Source organism: Passer domesticus, chromosome 1 (assembly GCF_036417665.1).
Source record: "Passer domesticus isolate bPasDom1 chromosome 1, bPasDom1.hap1, whole genome shotgun sequence".
NCBI classification, from domain to species: Eukaryota; Metazoa; Chordata; class Aves; order Passeriformes; family Passeridae; genus Passer; species Passer domesticus.
The window spans coordinates 34,885,773-34,911,335 of record NC_087474.1 but is presented as its reverse complement, the minus strand read 5'-3'; the positions used below and the strand labels follow the sequence as shown (position 1 = coordinate 34,911,335).

Sequence of the window (25,563 nt, the reverse complement as noted above, 5' to 3'; positions counted from 1 at the left end):
ATATATACATACACACACATATATAGAGCAGAAATAGAGGGCAGATGACACTGAAACAGTGCCAGAAGGGATGAGATGAGGTAGGTGTGACAGGTAAAACTGGAGCTTCCCTGGCTGCCTATGTACAAGGTCTTCTGACCATGTTCTAAAGATGAATATATATCCTTACCTAAGTGAGAGAAGGAAGATCAAAACAAGATTCCCAAAACCTGGTTCAGAAATTTAATGAAAACTTTCCCTCTCTAGGGCAGTCAATTGCATTCACTACCAGTTGTATTCTATTTTTTTATTGTATTTTTATTGTTTTTACATCATATTACATAGTAATGTAGGCATTAACAAAGATAATAAGACAGCCAAAATTTATGTTGGAGATTGTACAAATTCATCTAAGAAAATACTTTTTTCTTCAAAGAACTTGAATCTACTCTTGGTTATAGATAATAATATTAAAGAAAAAAAGGTGAGGAAGAGAAAATAATGAACAGAAGTATAACAATCACACAGCAAATGAGAGCGAGGTCTGACTTTGATGTTGCTTATGCTAGAATAAATCTGGAGAGGGTTGACTTCAGCCAGAAGTCCTAAACCAGTTTAGGAAAAGTCACAAATGTATTTTTCATCATAAACAGAGAAAAAGAGAAGTTTAAAAATAACACAGGGTTGAGAAATAAGATGTTGCCACTTGTCAGGAAGCGTTTGACAGCATTTATAGCATACCAATGCCCTTGTTCTGAAGTGAACCTGGATGAGCCCAGAAGGGACTTCATATAAGCAAAACCATTGGAAAACAATTAATTTGGTGGAAAAGCAGCATGTTGACAGTGCTTCAGGCTGGGACAAAAAGGGGAAAACAAATATATTAAGTACAACAGCATACAACAGAAATTATGATGGTGGGCCACTAAAGACACAGCTCAGCAGGGTTAGAGTCCTCCCCATTTTCCTCCCCACACTTCCTACGTGGTGCTCCCCAGCAAGCCTTCCCACAGGTCTGCCTGCTGCTGGAGAGACCTGAAAGGTGCTGAAGGACACATGGGAGGGTAAGCCAAGCAAGGGCCTCACATCCCCTCTTCCCCGGCAGCCAGTGCTCAGTCAGCAGCTCTTGTCCTCAAACACCTTCCCAGGAGAGGACAGGAAAAACACAATTTCTTATAGGTGTCCCCTACAGCCAGGAACTGGGATTGTCAGTGTGAGTGAGTGATTGACTGCAGGAAAAGCTCTTCTCTGGACTATGTTGCTATTTCTTAGGGTTGTACAGAGCCACACAAGCCACAAAAATATCTTTCAGCTGCTACAGGGAAAGAAGTTACTTGGTGGACTAAGTAAAGACCTCAAAGAAATGCAAGGCACCTCTTTTTGTCTGAGTTTCCCTTTTGGGGTTTGGTTTTCTTCACTTTTAATGTGATGACAATATAATGGGAGAAACAGAGAGTCTGTACACAACAGCGCAGACCTGATCAGCAAGATAAAGCTGAAATAATGGGACTGTATGAAAAAAAGTTTTTAAGTGGATTGATATTCCGCCCCCCTGCCACCGTATTGCCCAGAGATAAAATGAATACACAACAAAATGAAAGTGAAAGACTTCAGGACAGGTAAAAGGGTTAATTCTAAAATTTAATCATCCCTCTTGAACCAGAGGAATATTCATTTCCAGTTTTGTAGGCTGCTTAAGTGAGAATCAACAAATTAGGCATATTGTTTCTGTAATTTTATTTTTTTTGTGCTGCAGCTAGAAGAAGAAATCAATAGACACTAAAAAGGTACATCCCCAGAGAAGGCTAATCAACCTATTATTGACTTACCTACAGTTATTTTTTGAACAGAAAATATCAAGACATTTTTCAAGACTCTGATACCTTGACTGAACACAAAGCCTCAGCATCATGTAGAAGAGCCATCACAGCGCAGAAAGACAACAGGAAACAGATTTTACTGAGCAGAGGTCACAGCTAGAATACAATACTTCACTGCTAAGGACTCTATAGGCATTTGAAAGAAATATAGAATTTGCGTTATATTTGCATTTTATTTTTCCTTTAAACATAACCAAAACAATATGCAAATGTACTTTGGAATACACAAATGCATATTTACATGTTTGCTTTCAGTAATATTCATGCTTATCTAAAGTTAGATATTCAGTCACCTCAATTTTTTTGCATCTAAGTCTTTTTAGTAGGAAACTATTCATCAGTGTCTACATCCAGAGTGGACCTGAGAAGTTACAAGTAATGCAAGAGCCCCCTCATACTGTACGAGTCCCAGGACAATGTGTTGCATATCATATAACATTGCTTAGTTTTTGTGCAGGGCAATGATTTCATCTGCGGTGCATCTGCTCTCTGTCTGCTGAAATAACTCACCTCATTCACTCGGAGGTTATTTTCTAACAACAGAGCTGGTCTCATGTCTCAGTTTAAGAACAAATAGCCCTTTTCAAAACAAACATCTGGCCAAACTCTTATAATAATTGCATGTTATCCCATGATTTAAAGGAAATATCTTTACTGGAAAAGGTTGCTCATATTCATATGCCAAGAAGGTTTTCTGGTTAATTTTCCTGCTACTGAAATAAATTCACATTTTGTACTCAGTTGTATTTCAATTAAAGAATTATTGGAACATGTAGAATTTGCTTCCTAAATTAAATAAGGGATTTTTTTGCCATCAGAACCTAACAGATCAAAAGCTTCAAAAACCTCAGGTCAGACTTGATTTTCTGACGCACTCAAGTTTATTGCTCAGAGAGGAACATATCTTAATACAGCATTTGAGTTTCCTTTTTCTCTACAGATCAGAACAGTAAGCTGGCTTACAGAACTAATCCTCAGAATCAGATAATTCAAGTCACTGCTTATTGATTTAATAGATGAGGGTTTTATTTGATTTTGAAAATGTTATTTATAATTGCTAATCATGTTTTACCTGCACCCATTAGTATTTTTATAGTGCAAAATACATTGCATGGAAATCATCTTTAACACAATAAAGAACTGCATCATCTACCCCCTATACCTCTAATCTCTCATCATGCACAGCACTGAAATGCCAAGTAATCCAGTATCTCCAACTGCATTATAAACTGTACTGGTAAAAATTCTTTCATGGCATAGTAAATACAGTAGCCTAGTTATCTGGAGGAAAGCCTTTAAAAACCACTGAAAGAAGTCGGAAATTGGTACCTGGTCTCATCCTGCAGACAGGTGTCAGTCTTCTACCAAGATTCGTGTATCTCTATAGTGGAAGAGAATGGATGCAAAAATGTGACCTTCCACTGCTGTGCAGGCTGTCACCTCAGGAAAGTTGTTCTCTCTGACTCAACAGATACCTCCTGCTGTGCAAAACACAAGTTACTGAGATATTCCCCAAAGCTGTTATTTTAAGGTCTGTTAGTTTTATGAAGTTTTCTGATACCCATTAATAAATAAATTTTAAAATAAGCAGGCTTTTCAAAAGCACTTAAATTACATAGGGTGTATAAGATTCTAAATCCCATTTTGCCTGACCTTTCTTCGTACAGGATCTGTTACGATGCTTTAAAGAAAGAGCAAATGAAAGAAATCTGTTCTTTCATAGTTTAAGTTACAGTCCTCCATGTGAAATTCAGAATAAAATGTGCTCCCAAGGGGTTTACAGAAAAGGGGTTATAGCAAACCCCAGGGGTTTACAGGAAAACCCCTTTGGGAGGCAATTACTTCTAAGTTCCTTTCCCAAACACATCATGCTAGCCGACAACATTAACATAATTCAAAATTTCACATCTTGGTGGATTTATTAGCTGATGGTGTTTGAGTTGCTTTGAAATGCAGCCTGAGCCTACAGATGCTGCCTTGAAGCATCAACACCAGCTTTGTCAGGTGGCAATAATTCCACTGCTGCTGCATTCAAGAGTAGTTATCTCACTGTTAAGGCTGCTCAATTCTGTGCTCGATGCCTGAGAATTTCTCATTCAAAATACTTGAATCAAAGCCCTTATCTCCCTCCTTCCTGGTATTCAAATAAAGCACTATTCCTCCACAATCTGCATCCTTCTGATGTAAAAAGAAAAAATAATCATGTCTAATTGACTAATTCTTGTAGTAGTACAGCTTTTTCAAGCATCATTTTCTACAGTAGTTATGGACAGTATCATTTTCACAAGGAAATGGGATGCTCCAAAAGCCAAATCTAGTGGTTTGCTGTATCTACCCATGTAATCACTTTAGTGGTTTGCTTCATCTTTCTGTGATTCACCTGCATTTCTGACATCAGTTTCAAATAATATGATCATATTTGGCTTATGAATCCAAAGGTTGAATGAATTATAAGTACAGAAAATGCTGGTTTCACATGTTCTAGTCTTTAACTTGGCAACCCTAAATATGATTCAGAGTTTAAGTTTACAAATGGTTAATAGTTTGCTTTTTATTTTGAAAATCCCAGTAATCTGTAAGATTGACAGTCAGGGTATCCAATATTTGTACAGCTCAAGTGTACTCCTCTGCAAACTACTTAAATTCATGTCCAATAAAGTATAGCCTGTGGCAAACCAGAATGTGCTTAATTTGTAGCCAGAATTTCCTCAAAGAGCTATCAGCAATTTAAGCTCTAAATACACATTATAATTTCAGCAGAAAGCATTGTTATTCATGTAGTACTGGAAACTCAAAGACCCACCTGCCCACATAAGCTGGCAAGCAGAGAACTAGGGAAAAGCTGGCCTTGTAGCCAAAAAAGTGCCTATTGCCTTGATCTGTGCCTGGCCATGGACCATTTATGTGGGCCACATTCCTGATCCTGTGGATTGAGGCTGTCCCTGTGTCCCAGTAAAGGTATGGCTGGTGATGGGGGCTGCAGGCTGACTGTAGCTGCCCCGCTGCCTGTACTGCTGGCTCCACAAGCAGACCAGGGCCCCACTCCTGGTGCTTCAATCCCCAAGGAACAGCCTTCCCCAACAGGTGTGAAGAATGACTGACAGGTTTGAAATGGAGAAGAGAAAATGGAAAAGAAGGTCCTGGCCCTAATAGAATCTAGACAGTGCTGACAGGATGCAAAGAACCAAAGAATCCAGATGCATAAGAAGAATAATAAGGGTCTGATCAAATCTCACTTACCCACAGTGTTCTAATCTGAAGTAAGCAGTTAATTTGATGTACCCTTGAGCTGCTGACAATCAGTTTGCAACTCAGGTGACACAGTAAGTCACTCCATCCCTGTTTTTGCTTTCAAGTGGTGCAGCAAGGTGGAACTGCTATTCATCCTTATGAAGGAGTATCTGTATCAAGCTTCACAAGAGATTCCCTTGCCGTCTTCCTTTTAAAAACCAGCTGGTGGGTGGACTGAAAATCTTCCTTTAATTTTCTAGACAGATTGCTGTACAGCAGCAGTCTGCTGCTGGTATGCAACAAATGGAGTTGGATTATTTTTGCAGCCTGTCTTAACAAATCCATACCTGTTTTGCTTTAGGAGCACAGCAATTTCCTTGCTACCAGCTTGGACTCATTTGCTTGTCTCTGCTTCATGTATTTACTTTCCTGTACTTTAATGTGCCACCTTATGAATCTCTGTCCTTTTACTTTCAAAATGCAGATAAAATTGCAACTTGACTCTTTCATTGTCAAGTTGGAGCTGGGTAGCAGTCTCCTGGTCATTCTGTGATAATATCTTTAGGACTTCTCAAATAATTTAATCAAACTCCACATTTCATCTATGTCCAGCCAGGTTTACTTGGTTGTTTTTTCTTTGCAGGTTAATATATGTATAAAGCAGTTTATTACATTGATCTGCTATGCAGTGCTGAAGACAGCACGTTTGCCACCACTGAAATTAATTCTGGAGGTGCAGTCTGCTTGTAAATGTTTACTTGTGGATGAAAATACCCGCTGTGTCCTTAGGGAGGTTTTTGGCAATACCTTTTTGGCACAAGCAGCTTATGACCAGCTCTGCCCAATGCTAACAACTCATACAGAAAAACCAAAGGCCTTTTCTGCCTACAGATGTCTGCCAAAGCCTGCGACCCTGCTGTGCCTACAGACTTTCCCTTTTCAGTATCGACTACTATTTGCAAGTGCTGCACTCCAAATTTCACACTTCTGCAGCAAGACAGCTCCTTCCACGGCAGCTGGGAGATAAGGCAAACACATGCCCTCTTCACCTTTGCCTAGTCTCACCTTCAAAAATAAGGCTCAAGTTTCCCCATTTACCCTCTGCCGATCCTGACTTTTCTTTCCAAGATAAGGCGGCTGTTGCAGCTGCACTCGACTCCTACTTAAAATTAACAAAGCACTTTCTATTTGCTTGGAGAATGACAGTCTGCTTGGGTTATGCTGCCCTGCTCTCCAAGAATTCTGGGAAGGGTTATTCTCTGCTGTATCATCCGGACTGTGCATGGTTTGGAACTGCGTACAAGATTCATTTTCTTGTCTGATGGAGATGTCTCTCCCTGTGGTGTCCCAGTCACAATCTGGGCTTTTTAATAGGATCTCTGTCCCCCCATCCCCAGTTGCAAAATGAGTCTTCTGCCTTAGATCAGTCACAAGAATTGCTCTCTCTCATACTGATTTATATTCATTCATTAGCATCATTTCTTAATGTGTGTTTTTCTTCTGTCCCAGAGTTCAGTTAAAAGCATGGAATAAATAGAAATATATTTCACTCAGCATGTGACTTTTTAATTGATTTTTGCCTGTTTTTTTTTTCTGAAACAAATTATTAAAACAACTTTTTCAAGGAGCATGATCTATGGAAATACTATAGCTTTCAGTAAAAGACAAGCACCAGGATGTAAGCCTTGGCAGCCTGGTAATTGACTGTATAACCTTGGCGTAGTCAAATACTTCCTTGCTCAGAGCAGAAGATGTTCCATAAAGCAACAGAGCTGATTTTGGACACACAGCTTTAGCTTGATCTTTTGGGTGCTGCATACTTGACTAAAATCAAGATAACCTCTGTGTATATATATTGGCTGATATTATTTTGTACAAAAAACCTCAACAAACCTCCCAGAAATTCTGTAGTGAAAATCTAGTTAGTCATACATCACATTCAAAATTTTACTGTGAGAATTACACAAGCATCATGTCTTTGGGTTACTTACTACTCTTTTTGAATGCCTTTTCTGCTATTCTCCCATTTTCTTTTGTCTCTAACCATATTTTACTGGCAGATCATGAACATTTAGTCTGTGTAAGTGCATAATAAGGACACTAAGTGTAATTAAAATCCTTCTAAGCAAAATTATTATTTAGTCAATTAATAGAAACATACTAAAAATTGTTCCTTGATTTTAATCTGTTGACAGTGCAACTGCTGCTTGCAGTGGTCTTTCTGTATGCATTGATTCTTCTAGTCAGCAGTATTACATCAATAAATGCATGTGTCTGTCATGCCCTGATTGAATAACAAAACTAAACACTTAATTATTATCCAAAACAATCTATCTCACTTAATCTAAATTTTATTTTTCAATGGTTTGAACTTCAGATTGCTATAGTTAAAGCAAAAGACTTTGAAATTACAGGAAATATTAAATATTGAATACTTAGGGAAAAAAATATGTTATTTGTGTGTTGCAACAACTCCCCCAAATCAAGGCAGAATTTGTTCAATAAGTTGTAAACACTTTTAAAGGAAATATATTAAATAGTTAAAGTAGATAGTGCACTGCAAGAAAAAAAACATCTGATTTTACTTTACTTTACTAGTAATCAGCATATTGAAGGCAGAAACTCAGCTGGGATTTCCATTTGCTGCCATCAGAGAAATCAACATATAAATTATATTTTTAAAATATACATATAACAATAGTTGAAAATACTGAAAAAATAACTTGCAATATGAAGAAACACATTACTATACAGAGGTGAAATACAAGAAAGAACAGGCATTATTTTCAATAAAAAGAGGAATGGGAAGTATAGTTTTCAGAATTTATCATGTTGGGTTTACTTGCTTTCATTGCAGTTAATTCTTATCACAGAAATTTTCCAATTAAAAAAAAAAAAAAAAAAACCCAATAACTTCTTCATAAATAGCACAACAAATTTTATATAAAATTAAAAGAGAAACTATACTATATGTGTTGGGAAAAAAAAAGGCAGTAGTTCCCAGAATACTCTTCAAAAAGCACTGGTATGTGGTCAGTGCAGTGTCTGCTTTTCAGGGTTGATCATCTATTCACTTTGAAAATAAGAATTACATTTTTCAGACTTTTATACACATGGAAACACCACCTGGAGTAAAACAGAATTTATGAGCAAACCTTATGAAACCTTTGAAATCTTTGGGCTCTCTCTCGCATTTGGAAATATTGGTGCTATGCAAGCATTGCAAGTGCGTCGCCAGCTGTCAGAGACACCCGATGCGCGGCATGCTGTGATCCACGCACTTCGTACACGTGGCCTGAAAGAGGGGTGAAGGGAAGCAGAGGAGAAACACAATGAGGCAAGATCAGCTTTCAAGCTTTTGGCTTAGGGGAACATGTTTACACACCAAAACTACATTATACTACTCTACAGAAGTCAGGAAAGCATGAGTAGCTTGAGCCATTTCTGGTCCTCACCTTCTAAGAGTTAATTCCCTTACAGAACAGCAGGATAAGCTGCAGCAGTCAGTCTGTCTATAAAGGGTGTATGTGGGAACTGATAACGTACCTCCACTGGAAAAGAAATTGCAACCCAACCACCTCACATTCTTCTCATGTTGATATAACTACATGTTGATCAAGCTTTAACAGAGGCAGCAATTTGCCAGGGCTGAGAGTGTCCCTGTGGATATCAGAGAAAGGCAAAACACTCATGAGAGAAAAAACTGAAAATATATCAAAAAACATCAAACCTGACTAAAGTCTTAATAGCTAATACATAAAATAAGCCAATAGTTTAAGTGAAGGAAGATAATAGTTGAGAAATTAAACATGAAGTCTTTTTCTAATTCAGAAAGTGCTCAGAACTGATTGGGGAATTGGAGTGTGTATTTTTTATGGTTTAGTGACTGAAAATGATGATACAAATGAAACCACTGAGCAAGAAAGTTCATTTCAGGCTAATGCACGGAGCTAGAAAAACTCAGGGCTCTATTATCTTATAAAAGTAATAATGGTATTCATCTCCACCTGATAGAACATGCTTTTCTGGTTAAACAGCCTTACAGATTATGAGCATAGCCATAGTTTTTCAATAGTGGTGACATTATTCACAAATTTAAACATAATTGAAAAAATTCATTTTGCCAAAGACTTACTTTTCAAAGATTGCCAGAAGAAGAAGAACGTCATTAATCAGAAATAGAGAACTGCCCATCCTGCCTCCAGAGATCAATGTTTGTCACTCAAGGTATGTCCCTGTCACACTTCTGTTCACTCAACAGGGAGAAGGAATTACAGGCAGGAAAATGCAATTACCTATTTTAAAAGAACTCTTTGTTCTGCTAACCACAACTAAGTGAAAGATAGAGTGTAAAACTTCATTTTTGCTGATCCAAACAGCATTATAAAAAGGCAGCTGGAGAGGTCGTCAGGGCGAGATCTATCTTCACCTGCACAGCCCTCATTGCCCTGTGCATGTCCCAGCTCACTGTGACAGCATAACTGCAAAAATCCCTTTCCTCCTCTGACTACACTGTGGCCACATCAATCTCCAAATGCATTTAAAGCAGACCATTCACGTCAGTAGAAATGTTTGGTTGTTACAGAAGGGAATTTGTCTCAAAGGCAACATGTACTCCTCCAAACGTGTGGCAGCCTCCCAGCCACTCACATACAGGCTCTAAGAATCAGAGTTGGCTGTGCTCATGCACACAGATCCCATTTCAGGCCTCCCCTGTTGTCCTTGCCATCCTAAAACATTTTTTTAACCCCTGTCTTTTTCCATTCCAAGTGACAAAAAAAAAAAGTGAGGACAGTGTTGTTGTAACATGATGCTGAGGGCATGTGCTGCTCACCATGAGGGCATGTAGGGGTTGAGATGGGACAGCAGTGCAGGGCTGAGGAGAGACCAAACAGCCAAATTTAGTGCAGTCTCTACTGCCACCTAGAACAGTAACTGAGGTGGAGCCTAGGGGCACACCCAAGTTTTCCCCCACAGGGAACCAACAACTGCTTTGATCCAAAGGAATAGCTGGGTGTGAACTAACGTGTGAGCACTGTGCACAACTGACATAGACCCAGGAATGAAGCACAAAACTACAGAAGATACACCCTACTGTAGCCCCCCACAAATCAACAGTGCAGGGACAATCTTGGTATCATCCTATCCCATCTGTTATCTCACAGAAGTAGACAGTAAACTAACGGAAAATGTAACTGGAAAAACTCAAACCAAAGCAAGATAAACAAGGTAAAGGCAGAATTAGTTACTCATGCAAAATTATATATTCATTGTAACTGTATCTGGTTTTACATTATTGAGCTCCTTCTAAGGGTAATGTGGAGTGATGGGCACAGGACAACAGTTTGTGACAGAATGAAGACAAACACCACCACTGAAGCAGTCCTGGAAACCAAATACCTAACTATACAGGTTTGCATCTGTCTTCTATAAAATATTATCAGCTATGTATGACACTAAATAAGCTAAGAATGCCTCCACAGTCTGAGAAAACTTCTAATCTATCACTATTCAAAACAAGGACATGCTGTTTTTCTCTGAAAATTCCCTCTGCTGATATGCTAATCATATTATTGCTGATACACAAGAGGTGAGAGGGTGGAGTAACCTAATACAGTGAGAGAAACCAGGGAGCATAACACAAGGCACAGACATGCATTCTCATAAATGTGGCTTCACATTCAATATAACTGCTCCATTTTACTGACAGTTTAAATCACAAAGACAATGAAACTGAAGATTCCTATTGACTTTAATATAACTATCCAGCACTTTCTTAATTTCTTTCAGCAGCTTGAATATATTGAGAATAATAAATAAAAATGTGTGTTACAGTTTATGGTTGCTGAGCTGATGTGAAGTTGCAGATAATGGGGTTTTTTTGTAAAAATAATGCTTTTTTCCAACCTTCAAACAAATTTTCAATTAGGTGGGATTAGTAGAGGTCAGGAAAGACGAAAATTTTGTAATATCTTTCAAATATCTAATCCTTTTCCAGAACAATTAAAATAATTGTTCAGACGACACCTCCTTGTGGGTCTTGTAGTCCTCACTTGAGCAGTAATAGCCTCTTATCAAGGATGGAATGCAACAAGCGTCCCCTGTTGCCAAGATGTTCCTTCCCTCCAGCAATGCATAAAGCATAAAGCTCGGGAGGAAAATATTCGGGCAGTAAACTAGTTCTCTTTCAAATTAAAATGCTTGAAACCTACGTGTATTACAACTCCATTTTCTGAGTAATGACCCTTCTCCCCAGGAATGGTGAACTTGCAGCTTTTCTGCTCAAGGGTACTCATACACCCCTACTTCTGTCCAAGCACCTTCACCAGGTACCACATTTACTCCAAAAATCTCCCCACAATAGCTTGCTTTTAGTGAAGCAGCCCATTCTGTTTTTTCTGGTGTGGCTTTAGCTAGATTGACTGATAACCAGCTGGTCTTTGTCTTGCAAAGAGCGGGCCATCAATCCGGGAGCTACAGACTCTAAGCTAGGTGTGGCGGTGATTGCTGAACATCCTGGAAGTCTTACTAGGATATGAGCCAGCTTTATCTGCAGGTGAGGAATCACAGACGGATCACTCGTTGCTTGAATAAGAGAATTCAGCCTGTTGCAAATCTTTTCTCAGAAACATCAGATTTAGGAGTGCGACTCCAATGCTAAAAAAAAAAATAAAAAAAAAAAATCCCAAACCAAAAAAACCTGTGTCTTTAAAGCTACTCCACTGTGTAATGTCAGGCTCCAAGTGCACATCCGCACTACAATCTCTTTCCCATTCATCCCCTACCCAGGAGTTTGGCTACCACTCTTTGATGTCAGCTTCGATACAGCAGAGTTGGAATCAGACTGCTTCTAAAAGTGTAGTGTGAGAAAGACCTGTAAGATATGTTATCTGGGGCCTTTGCCCTTGGCTCAGAGGCTGCATTTGAGCTCAAGCCCCTGCTATCAGTGCTTGCCTGTGTTGCATTATGAATACGGCTGTGCCTGCCTATTCTTTTTGCTAATCCTGTGATTGCTTTCTGATTTGAATTTGCGGCTTGGCCTCAGACCTGTCTCCCCATCACGACTGCTTCTGTGTAATTTGGTACTTTGTCATTCAACAAGCAGTGGAATCAGTGAATCCTGGTCTATTATGGATCCTCATATGCTACAATTACTCTTCTCCACCCAGTCCATCCTTCACTCAGGAAGGAGCAGAGCTGCCCTTTTTGTGTCTACAAGAGCTCACTTGTAAAAGCCTGAGCTCCCAACACACATTACTCCCCCACCACCACCATGCCTCCAAATCTCTGATGGTGTGTAGTTTTCTGAGCTTCTATCTCTGCTGAAATGAGTAGATGGAAAGTCATGACCAAAGTAGATGGACCTGTGATAGAGGCCATTTAACTCTGGACATTTACTGAAGAAATCCATTAACATAACTTTTGTCGATGGTAAATGAGCAACAAAGTCAGCCTCTCAAGTAAGAATCTAGCTGGCATCAGCTGGTACCAACTCATGCTTGTTTTGTCGAGCAAGAAAAACTATTGGAGCAGCTTGAACATCCAGACCTCGCTACTGATGGAGAATTTATAATCAGTGTTATGACAACTCACTCATGTGCATCATAAGCAAAGTGTATTGATTTTGTCTCTAATTCCTCCAGAATTATACATTTATGAGGGTTTTTTTGTCTTGCAGAGAAACTTCAGTCCAGCTCAAAGCATAGCAGAGATTAATTAAATTTGTTATGATTTTTAGTCTGTTTTGCTGTCAGGATGCCATGTAATTTCTGCTCAAAAGCACAGACTAAATAAGCACCTTTATATTACTCTTCTGAAACTGCAGCAAAGACTTACCCAACTTGTTCAAATGCTTCCATAGTAGAAAACAGTACTTCTGTATGTTTAGACTATTCAGGGAAGATAAAAATTAGCAAAACAAGAAGTGAAACATCCCATTTTTAATCACCTTATTTGTCTTCTATGATACATATAAAGAAAATAAAACTACTTCACACTTCTCTAAGTCTTTTCAATGTTAACTGTACAATAACAAGCAAAGGAATATGATCCAATGGAATCTGAATTTATGGCCAAAAGATGGGGTGTCACTCTTCCATTATTCCCGTGCAAGTCAGTATTTCCTCTCCATGGATGGAACACTTTTTCTTTGGCTTCTATAATTGTTCTTGAAGAACGCATAATGGCTGACCTCAAGTATTTGACTACAAAACACTATCTCCAGCTATTTCTACCTCATTCAGGAAAGGTAAAGTAGCACATCATTTAAACTCTGGTCACTTAAAACCATGATTTTCACCAATGCAAAATGAAGCTGCACTACGTTTGTTCAGGACATTTTATATTTCATGCTTTCAACAGCTTTACAGATAGAACATTGTTTGGAATGAAGTTTTCATATTGTGATAGAAGAATTAAGGAAGATTGAAATACTTATAATGTAAGTATTTCATAAGGCTTAGCGGTGGGGCTTGCATAATTATAGCAGTCTATGCTGAACCTTGTCCAGTTCTAGTGGAGAAAGTATGCTCACCTGAAAGGCCAATTTTATCTGAAGTGGCATTTGAAAAAGTGAAATTTCAATTCTACTAAGCTGATATATTGCAATGTCCTGTAAATGTTCTCCTTGTTTCATGACTCATCAGCTAACACTGGATATCAGACTGCTTACTAAAACCACTAATCGTTACTTAATTTTAAAACATTCAAATATATGGCATATGTTTTAAACACTAAAATGATCCAATGAGCATAATTTCAGAGCTGTGAGGGCTCTGTTAATTTGAAAAACAGTGCAAAACAAGATTTTAAAACAACTTTGTACCTTGAACACTTGCATTAAGCCTGTGTAGACATGGTTGTCTTGGAATCATCACAACTTTATTTAGCCTCTCTAGAGCTAACCAAGGACAACATTTTCTTGATTCCTTGTAAGAAATGGTGAAAATACCCACTAAGAAGATATTATTTATTTGATAGAAATGTTCATAACAGATCTTTAAGTGCTGACAATGCCTCATTCCGGCAGAAACTGACAGCTGACTAAGAGTTTATTGCCTGGTTATCACATGAAGTCAAATTCTAACTCTGAATAATGCTTTGCACAGCTGTAACTGCTCTCTGAACTACCTCACGTAATTGATTAAACCTGAATCACTGTTATGGGAGTGTTTTACATTGTGGAAGCTTTTCTGCTTATTCAGTGTAGCAGGTCAGGGATGAGTCAAAAATCACATTTGCATACAGGCAGCCAAGCCCAGGATTTGTTTCTTCTGGTGGTTTATAAGATTCAGGTCGATAAAGTGACAACCTCCAAAAGGATTGATTTGAACAGAACGCAGACTCCGGCGCACATCTCCCAACATTAAGTCTATAAACTCTATAAACAGCCACTTTCTGAACGCAGCAGAAGTAAAACCAGCATCACTTGTTCCCAACAAACTGTACTCAGTCCAGGTTCATGTAACTAACTTCCCATTTCTGCTCTTCATGCAGCCTTAATTAAAGTGTCCAAGCAGCTTTAGGAGGGTGCGAGCGAGGCCGTACAGAGCAGGCTGCCTGCGCTTCCACAGCCTCGCTGCCCTGGAAACTTCTCTTGCATTGGGAATTTGCCGCCCTCCGGCTGTTTCCAGTGCCCACAGCCAGCCAAGGTCTTTTTTTGTCTCAGGCTGTCTGAAGGGCACCCTCTTCTGTCCAGCACCCAAACTGCAGCAGCACAGTGATTTCCCCAGATGTTTCTTGATTCTACGAAGGGGAATTGCAGTACTGAGGTTTTTCTGCAAAGATTAGTAAATGCCATGACCCAGTCTGCTCGATTATGGATGGAAGACTGTTCTGCATATGTTAATGAAGACAACAGGTGTAAAAGAAAATGAAAATATTACAAGGAAAGCAGGAAAAATTACAAAAGGTAGGATTGATGGATAGAACTAATTTTCCAGTGGAAATACAGACAGCTGAATCATAAGGACTACAATGAATATTATTGCTAATGAACTGTCCTTGTAGACTAAATACAAGAAGTGTACTGGGTTTTGCAGGGAGCAGGGGGAGGGGTGTGTTTCATACTCCAAGGTTTCAGTAGAGAAGTCCAAGAGTAGGAATTGCCATGTCTACTTCCAAAACAGGTTATTTTGCTTGGTTTTGTCAAAATTATAGAGAAGAATTGTCTGTCCCACAGACTGTCCCAGTCTGCCACACCCATTCCTGTATTTATTTAATTGAAACAAAATGTTTCATTTAAGTTACTTTATTTTCAGGTGATTTTAAGCGGCTATCCTAAGGAAACAATCTTCTATGGCCACCCTGTATCTCCACTGACTCCTGATAGTGATGGAAACCATTGGTCCATTTCAGACCAATCTGGCAGATGGACAGAGATCTTGGACATAGTATTCTGGCAAATTTTCTGATAATCAGCAGCTGGATAGAAGAGCCTAATAAAAAGGAGCACTTTAATTAGTGATCCAACTGAACATGAGTCCAGAGTCTGGTTAGATCACACTCAGCCAAGCCATGTGTCATCCCTTGTCCCCAGGGACTGCAAAGGAAGAGGAGAGAGAATGGAGGGGAGAGGAGATGTGGAGGAGCATGAAGGTGCATGACCACACGGATGTGAAATACAAATCACCAGGAAAGGAGATTCCATTAGGTCAGCTAACAGATGAACTTATTTTCTCACTCCCTTATGCCTCATAGTGGTTTAGAGTAATGTTGTTTGGATTGACTTTGGCAGCAGGTAACTAGAAGATCAAAATGCTGTCTGTCCATCTGTTGTGTCAATTACTGTAATTTCTTCCCCTCTGTGTTGTTTATATCATGTTTAGCTGTTATTTAGAGATTTTTTTTGTCAATAAACATGGCAATAACTACCAGGGCATACAGATCTTTGACAATGTGAAGGGGGGAAATAAAGCTAAAATGATGTGTTTGGTAATGCTTAGTGAATTAAGAGATGGCTCTTCTAAACATAGGGGTTTTATGAATTGCTTGAGTGCTGTATAACAGCTGCTAGGAGAAAAAAATATTTTGGTTTTATCAACTTTGGTATTTTTCAGCTTTATGAGAAAATAAACCTAGTAAGCATTAGTTAAATATTTTTCACTGATCAGGTAATGCCAGTTTCAAATTTTTTCTTGGAAAACAAGGTGACCTTTACCTTCATGTCACATATAATGCACCATGGCAGCCATGGTCATAGAAAAAAAAATTTACAGACTGTTGTCAAGATTTCTAATTTCAAGATTTCATAACATATCTCTAGATAATAAGAAACAAGATGTCTGCATTAAAAAGAGATGCACTGACATGCAAATGCATAACCAAGCACTGACCTGACTGAATTTTTATCAAACTTCATTGCTGTTAAATACAGGTTAGAAACTGCTGTAAAATAGTTGATAATTGTTAAGCATGTACTGTTAGTCTGGCTATGGTAGAAGGGGTTAAAAGGGTAGTTGTAAGAAATACGGTACTCAACGTACCAGATCACACCTAAGTGCACCATCCCTCAAGCGAAACGAGCCAGCCTGGACAGCACTGTAATGGGACAATCAAGCCCCTTAAACCGTCATGCAAATGAAGGATCCAAACGGACAAAAAACGAGGAAAAAAGGGGCATGTGACCCAGTGAATCCATGCTGCTGCTCCTGGAACATCGGGGACATCGCTGCTCACGAAAGTGCCCAGCGCCGGCGCTGCAGCATCCTGGGCGGGACGGCTCCTGCTCGGCCCGCAGGCCCCAGTGCTTTAAGACTTTTTATTATAATCAATGCTGAAATCACTTTCAGTACCAGGATGTGGTCCCGTTTTTAAAAATTGCTACATTGCTTTGTTATTTTAGATCAGGTCTAAAATATCCTACATCTTTGATGGGGTATGAAACAGGGCATATCTCTTTTGATCCTGCAATTTTTTATTTTATTACAGACACCTAATCATATGGTTAAATTCAGTTTTCTTGGGACAATAAAGAAAAGTTCCCTATATTTTCCACAATTACAGGAATTGTTTTCTTCAGACTAGTAGTTAAAAATAAATATTTAAAGTAATTTCAGAATCAGTAATTCTACCCTTATGGTTATAAAGAAAATTTACAGAATGCGGAAATGTTCTTTCTAAATTTTAAGACAGGAATTGGTAAAAATGTGTATTACAGCTAAAGAAGTAGCAAGGATAAAGTCTCCTTGCTGCCAGAGCTTATACACACCAACTAGCCTTGGATGAACTTAAACTGTGTGTTTAGCACCTGAGGGGTGAATGTTCCTTTGTTTGTGCTTCTGCATACACGGGGTACTGAACCCAGAAGCACACCAGGAGACAGACTAGGAAAAATTGGATGCTGTTAATGAATAGAATAATAAAATGGAAAAAATGGAATGAAATGTTGCAGTGCAAATGCTCTGTCATGCTGCTGGGAAGCAATAAGAAGAATCTTCACAATGAACTGAGCTAGAAATACCAAAAAAAAAAAAAAATACAGTCACAGGAAACTGTCAGCCACTCGAACTATGAGGCAAAATGTGCATGGCTGTGAAAAAGGCAAGTATCACAAAGAATGTAAACGAGAATGTTTCTGGTAAATACCTGAATAGTTCCATTTTAAAAATGATGAATTCTCATTTCAAATGCTGTATACCCTCAGTGCACTCTTTGGAAGAGATGAATTCACATTGGACCACAACTACTTGGATGACAAAAGAGAGCACAGAACCCCTCTCTGACATGTGAGTGAAAATGTGCTGTTTACCTTAGTCTGCAAAAATAAGGGGAAATTATTTTTTCCATATGGAGATCAGCTGGTAAATGACATTTTGGAGAAAGAGACCAAACCTAAAGGACAGTGGTTTTCATATGAAATGTAAGATGGTACAAATGGATTATGAACAAATTTAACATAGCAATCAGAAAAATACTTTTAATCCTTGGAGGCTCTGAACAGCTTTTCATTGGGAGTAATGGCAACAAAAAAAACCTCAATAATTTTAAGATAAGTATAACAAAACTGCAAATCACGGGATAATATATGTGGTGTGACCTGCATTAGGCATAGACCAATGTGAGGTCTATGTACATATAGTGTGGAAAATCACTCTATGAAGAGCCAGTGTCTGCAAAGGAGACGGGAGCCCTGCAACTTTATTCGAATAAAGGAAGTGTCCACTGGGGCATACCCACATGGGGATTCTTTCTCCAGGTTCTGGAGGACCCAGCAGCCTCATTGTGTCCTGAACTCCTGCTCACATGTTGCCCTTTCCTTTCTCTATTGGCTGAGAACAGCCTGCCACATATTGTCCCTTTGAAGATGTCATTTTCCTCCAAAATTTGAGAATTCAGGCTATGTGGGCCCTGTAATAGACTTTGTGCTGACCCATTTGTCAGCAATGCTGGCAAACGTGCTGACTATTACCCTAAAGTTCAGGAGTCAAACTGGCTGGGCTCTGTAACAAGTTTGTGTGGCTTGAGGTTGGTAGAGACAATTAACACCCATTTCTAAGGCATTAGCATCCTTTTCTCCTAAAGACCTTTAGTCATTAGTAAAGACATTAGCACCCATCTTGCCTATCAATATCAGCATCCTCAGAAAACCAGGAGCTGTGGCTGGTACAAGAGTGCTGTAAAAAGCTCTGAAACGTTTTTGGAAATCCAGATATCACCACAAAGTATTAATTATTATACTACTGCTAATTCTAGTCGAAATCTCTGGACAAGACAGTTCTATGTCACAGTGATGTATTTACTTCCAAACCGAAAGTCTGAGTTACCTCCAAGCTATCAAAGTTCCTATTTTCTTAACTCTCATCCTGTCTTGCATTTTTAAAATTTTCATTTACTTAGTTTCTAGACATGCCATCTTCAGTTTTAAGTATTCCTGTGAAAGGGCAGTGTTTCTCTGGGATCTTATTTTACCTCCAGATTTTTTTTTTTTTTTTACTTCAGAAATTTGCAGAATATTTCCTCAAAGCTTTTCATATTTGTCACTGTCAGTGTGGTTTAGTGGAGTCATATAGTCCCTTCTGTGTAAAATTATGGACTATATTTGTGCAGAATTATAAAGCAGAGATTCAAAGGTTTTTCCTTTAGTGCTCTAATTGCTCCAAGGACAACTTTATAATATCTGCAGTCCCAGTAGGCAATAGCACAGAAAGAAAAGCCATAGCAGCTTTGTTTTTCAAAACCTGCCATGTACTGTGATGACTTCAGATACAGAATATCAAAAGACACACACAGTGTGTTTCCCTTCATTAAACAAGCATTTGGTTTTAAAGAATGTATTGGCTGCCAGCTACAAATATACTGTTTTCTACATCAAAGAGTCTCTGTGAGCTACAGAATCATTGAGGGTGGTTGTCATCACAGTAGTGGATACACATATTCTTTCAGGATACTTTAAACAGGGGCAGCCAAATGTATAACCAGGCAGCAGAAGCAGACCAGCTTGGTAAGAAAAATTAAGCTGTCTGAGCTCCATGCTGCTGCCACTGGGATATTTGCAATACCTGTGCATATACACCTACATATAAGTAGGTGATTTATGAAACCACTGCACTGCGGTGTGCAGCATAAATATATCTGCAGATTTGGGAGAAGAAAAGGAGTAGATGGCGATGCTGAAAATGACTCATTGGATTTCAGGCAAGCAGCTGGGATGCTGACTTAGCACAACAGTTGAAGAACAGAAGGGAAGCTTTCCATCCTGCACCATCCTTGCAGGAGGACAGGCAATGGGGTCTGGTACTGAGGCAGAAAACATAGGGAAAATCCGGGGGATTTTAAGGCAAGTCAAAACTGCTGAGGTCTCTGTTGCCCTGTGGTTATCAACTCTCTTTGAAATAAGGCTAGAATGGCCAATCTAGTGGATGACCAGTATTCTGCTGACAAGGAGATTGAGTTCAGGATTGCCAGCTTGACTTGGCAGAAGTTTCTACAATTAGCATAGAAGTTACTGCTTTGCTGATGGCCTCTGTAGATGTCAGCAATGACATTCAATATGAATGGATAAAACCACAGACAATGGAACATTTAAAAAACCCTAAAATGTCTTCAATACAAAAAAAAAAAAAAGGTATTGTACAATATTTAAAATACAAGAATAAGGACTGTCTGTGATGCCTTATTTCCACTTGTTGTGTGTATCCTTTTCACTGTTAATTTGTGTATCAGTCAACATCATGGCTGGTTGTTCTTTGACACTTGGCATCTGGAAGGTTTCTACCTGCAAACCCGAGGTGACCCAGCTCAGGTTTCTGAAAGGGGTAAGATGTGCTCATAGTTAGATTACAAACTGATCCTCAAAAGCAAACTGACTGACAGATTGATGTACACTCGGTAAAAATGGAGGGCTGAATTAACAACCAAAATGTTACAAATTCTATCATAGTGCACACACATGGCTAAAGGCAATTGCTCTGTTACAACATGAGCAAAGCTTTGTGTAATTTTTTTGTGCTCAACTTTGCAATACTTGTAATGTTCTTTCAACAATACTTGCAGGCTTTATAAGCTTAAGACAATGAAAGGTATTAAAGAATCACAAAATAGTGTTATAACATTAGGCTGAAGTACACAGCAACACAATTCAATCTCTTTCAGGACATATCCATTAGGATGAGAAATAGATTATAAAGTTTTAGGTTATCCAGTTATGGCAAGGGTTATAGTTATACAAATTACATTTCCCTGAACAAAGCAGAGATCAATCTTTGCTCAAGCAAAAGAGAGCAACAGCTCAGTTGGGATATAGTGAAAAAATATCTATTTGTGGTATGACTAACATTAGGAATTTTCAGTACTATAGGGGATTGATAAGAATTATTTACATTTTCAGGTGTGCTGCAGTTTGGCTATATTGTCTGATATTACCATATGCTTTAAGCCAGATGCTACCAATTTATTCTCATACTGCATTTTAAAATTTTTATGCTTTGAGAGCCATAGCTGGAACTCTGAACTGATACTGAGATTTTGATCTCTTTTTTGCAAAAGACCATAGTTTTACTATGTATTTGTACTATGAAACAGTGGTGCTTTCCTGATACTACAGTAATATTAAGTAAACTAATAGATACCACCAGAAAAGGTAAAATGCAGTAAATCACTATTACTCTTAATCACTTACTAAAACATAATTTAATCTGTTGGATTTTCTAAGGGTTACAGAAGTGGGGTTTTTTCAAGGAATTAAAAATTATCAAGTATTGGGACTAGTAATTTTCAATGGAATTCTATTGGTATAAATTAGATGATCATCAGGCCAATACATAAACATTTATCCTTGGTTTACTAACATAAATAGTGTTGCAATTAGAAATCATATCTATATTTTACAAGTGAAGAGAGAAAGAGCAAGCAATTTGCCCCAGCAATCAAACAAATTCTACATCAGAAGCTCAGCTGCTGCAAAGGATATGCAAAATGCAGGCATGGAGATATATATATATATATATGAACGTTCTGCTCTATGTAGGAGTATATTATCTATATTCATTCAGAACATCAGAATCATTTTTAATCTCAGTTTGAATCCTTGCAGTAAATCATTACTGTAATAAGAATTAAATTTCTGTTTTAATTTATGTCAAGGAAATTGCTTGAAAGAGGACTCACTCCTAGGGTTTGAAAAACATTGTATTAACAGTTGTTCAGAACTATAATTATTCACACACCATGCTTAAAACTTTGGTTCGTGAAGCTTTTTTTTTTTTTTTTTTTTCCCTTTGGAACAAATTGTTAAGCAAACCACATATGAGTTGGTGCCAAGAGTGAAGAGAAGCATTTTAGTTTTGAATACATCAGCCAATGAAGAAATATATATAATTCCTTCAAATTAAGTGACTTGCTAACATTCATAAATTTAAGGAAGTCAAAGCATGAGTGTCAGTATGAATAGCAAGGAAAATTATTGGAAGGGCTGAAAGAACAAAGGAGCAAAAAAAAATAAGCACAGATGTGGAAGAGAAGCTGGCTAGATAAAGTCAAGAGAAATAAAACTGGGAATCAAATGGTATGATAATAAGCTATTTAGGAAAATAAGTAAGAGCCACTGTGAGAAAGGTCACAGGAAAGAAAGAAATTAAAATGACAAAATTAAAATCTGTGTTTTCTTATGTACTTTTGTCGTGGACAACTTTTTAATAGCACCCAAGAGGCAAAACATAATTCCATATTAATACAGACCATTTATGGATTTAGCTCATGGTCAAAATGATTTATGAGACAAAGACCAGATACTAAGGGTGAACAAATAGTAAAGCAAGGTCCTATGGCACTGGAGGTAGAAAGGGATGTGTGGAGCTGCACAAGAAAATATTGCAGTGATGAATGAATGCAGATACATTCTGGTCTATTTTAGTATGCATTCAGTTCTATGATAAATATGAGTTTCAAAATGCAGCAAATTGCACACATAAAGGATAAGCAAAGAGAAATCTCCATATGAAGACTTTACATTTATCTGAAGAAGTAAACTGCAAATTCAACATTAAATTTCTATGTATTTCACTAATATATCTCCCTCAGCTATGGAAAAAAATTATCATGCTGCACATTAAAATGCATACTTTAATACTATTTTTATATCATATATAAACGAACTTCATTCTACTGCTTCCTCATTTTATGATATCCCAGTTAACAGACAAATCCTTCAGATCATGGACATGCCCAACTGTGGGCAGTTATTTAGCAAATGGAAAATACCAAATAGCCAGATATTCCAAACATATAATTATTTTAAGCGCCTCTTTTTTAGATGGAGAGATTTGATTTACAGTTTGGTTAACTACATATGCACAAAAGACAGGTCTGCACAGCAGCTAAGGAATGTGACTGTCATGTTTACCAACAGCCTGGGCTTTGAATTACCCATGGCAGTGCAGTTGCAGCAGCACAGGCTTCTCCCTCACGGAGCAGAAGACATCTATTGCCCTGGTTTGACCCTATCCTGCACCTAAGTACATTGCAGTGGTTGCTCGCTTCCTGCTTCCCTCCCCTGCTGTGACAGAGTGGAGAATCAGAAGAAAAAGACAAAATTGTGAGTTGAGTTTAATAATTGAAATTAAATATACTGAGGATGAGGATGGTGATGATAATCATTAAAAGGGAAATGAAAAAAAGAGAGGAATAAAACCCAAGACAGACAAGTGATACACAATTCAATTGCTCACCACCTGTTGACTGATGCCCAGCCTGTCCCTAAGCAGCAGTCAGCCTCTCACAGCCAAATCCCCCCAGTTTATACACTGGCCATGATGTTCTGTGTTATGGAATATCCCTTTGGCCAGTTTGGATCAGCTGTTCTGACTGTGCTACCTTCCAGCTTCTTGTGCATCTCCACACTGACAGAGCATGAGACATTGGAAAGTCTTTTTTCTTGGACTCAGCACTGCTTAACATAACAACATCAATTGTTTTCAACATTATTATCATCCTAAATCCAAAATACAGCTCTGTACTGGAGAGCAGTGGGCAACTAATCTAGGATGCTGACATCTGCTGTACTCACAAGTTTCTATGATCTCTAGATATGCCTTCAAAAAACCCAAGGGTCTCTGAGGGAGGTACCCGAGAAAACCCAGAAGAACTTGTGAGTTGGCATGAGTGAGAATGATAAAAGGCTAATTTTTAGTTCATGTTGTAAATGCTCCACTTATTCTGGCCTCTGACGTTACCCATCAGACTTAACAGAACTTTTACATTTACAGTTTGCTTTTCAGGTGTGTAAATTCTGCTTGGAGCAAAGCTTGTAACATTAAAGCTCTGCTAAGTGATCCCTCAAGGATAACTTTGAAAAGAAGAGTCTGTAAAGAAACAGGATAAATTTACTCTGAGCTAAAAATACAAACTCACTATGTAGCCTGGTGTACAATGTTAACTTCAAGTGGCAGAAGAGGGAAAATAAAATCTCCAGGACAACTGTGTTTATGGACTAGGACTTCTATTCAGAAGAACACACAGTAAAACAGTTTTAAGCCTTGAAGAATTGTCTACCTTTGAATTTCCAAGTAGAAAACCTTACAAAGACATAGAAACAACTCAAATCATAGGAGGATGAAGTAGTTTAGACACCTCCCTAATAAAAAAATTGATATTGGTTAAATTGTTCACAATTAATAATAATTTTAAGAAATCTTATGGCACATGTTAAATGAACCATTACAAGAGGGCAGTCTAATGGAATGAATAGTCTGTCTTATAGTCAACACTACATATGACAAACAAATCTATAACCAACGTTATTCCATGTTAGACCAGCAACAAAGGTGGACACACACACTTATTTTTAGGAGAGTATTATCAAATTAAATAAAAACCTTTTTTAAAGGGGTTTGGCAAAGAAAATAGAGAGAAATAACTAAGTATTGCATCTTTCCAAATATAGTACAGCATGAAGACTTATTATGAAAAGGACACAATTAGTTCCTTTCTTTAAATTTAAATATAAAAGAAAGGTATTATATTTGGAAAGGAACAGTATAAATTTCAGAGTAAAGCTCAGGAAAAAAAAGACAAATTATTCAACATGATGTTATGTAAAAGAAGCAAGGACAGTAATGTCATCCAGGAGATGAAAACATTCCTAGACATGTCCCAACAAATTACTGATAAGATGAATATTCTTATGAGGTAATAATTTCACTCAGGATTCTTTGCTCACAGAAGTACAAAAACTAACTTGTTTTTCTTTTAGTTATATGGGTCTTGCTATTTTACACAGTTTGGCTCTGCAATGTCCTATTCTTTCAACCAGTGTTTAGATGAAGTTTACTTCTATTTCCAATGTATTCACATAAACACAGACTCACAGAATGGTTGAGGTTGGAAAGGATGGCTTAGTCCTCCATGCTCAAACAGGGCCACCTACAAGAAGTTGCCCTGGGCCATGTCCAGACAGCTTTTGAATATGTATCTCCAAGAATGAAGACTCCACAATGTCTCTGGGCAGCCTGTGCCAGCACTCAGTCACCCACACAGTAAAAAGTGCTTCCTGATATTCAGAAAGAAAAGACTTTTCTCCCCAAGCAGCAGCAGGAGTAACATGTGATGAACTGACCATAATCCCCATCCCCTGTCTCCTTGTAATGCTGATGGGGAGCACGTAGGGCTGGGAAGGAGGGAGAGGGAGACAAGGTATTTTTAAGATTTGTTTTACTCCTCCTTCTCCTGTTCTTTTTTAGAGATTTTGTTAGTAATAAATTAAACTAATAACCCTAAGTTGAATCTGTTTCGCCTGTGATGGTACTTACTGAGTGATCTCTCCCCATCCATAACTCATGAACTTTCATTATATTTTCTGTTCCATGTCCACTTGTGGAGGGGAGTGATGAGAGGCTTTGGTGGTGCCTGACATCCAGCCAGCATCAATCCACCATGCAGGTGCCTGGAGTTGTGTCTCTCCAGGTCCAGAACTTTGCAGTTACCCTCACTGAACTTCATGAGGCTTCTAGCAGCCCATTTCTTCAGTCATATAAATCAC

General features: G+C 38.3%; 2 long non-coding RNA genes across 2 annotated transcripts in view; one reads left to right on the top strand and one right to left on the bottom strand.

The window, feature by feature from the left end:
- Positions 1-25,563, bottom strand: part of LOC135296976 (uncharacterized) — a 63,715-nt gene that overhangs the window by 18,540 nt on the left and 19,612 nt on the right. Inside the window, exons 4-6 of the long non-coding RNA XR_010358977.1 lie at positions 8,637-8,750; positions 8,246-8,385; positions 1,809-3,337 (exon numbers count right to left, since the gene is read on the bottom strand). This is a non-coding gene — a long non-coding RNA (uncharacterized LOC135296976). The remainder of the gene's footprint in view (positions 1-1,808; positions 3,338-8,245; positions 8,386-8,636; positions 8,751-25,563) is intronic.
- On the top strand, positions 10,263-11,719 carry LOC135287598 (uncharacterized). Its single transcript, XR_010351192.1, has 3 exons — positions 10,263-10,319; positions 10,403-10,502; positions 11,544-11,719. It is a non-coding gene; the product is annotated as an uncharacterized LOC135287598 (long non-coding RNA).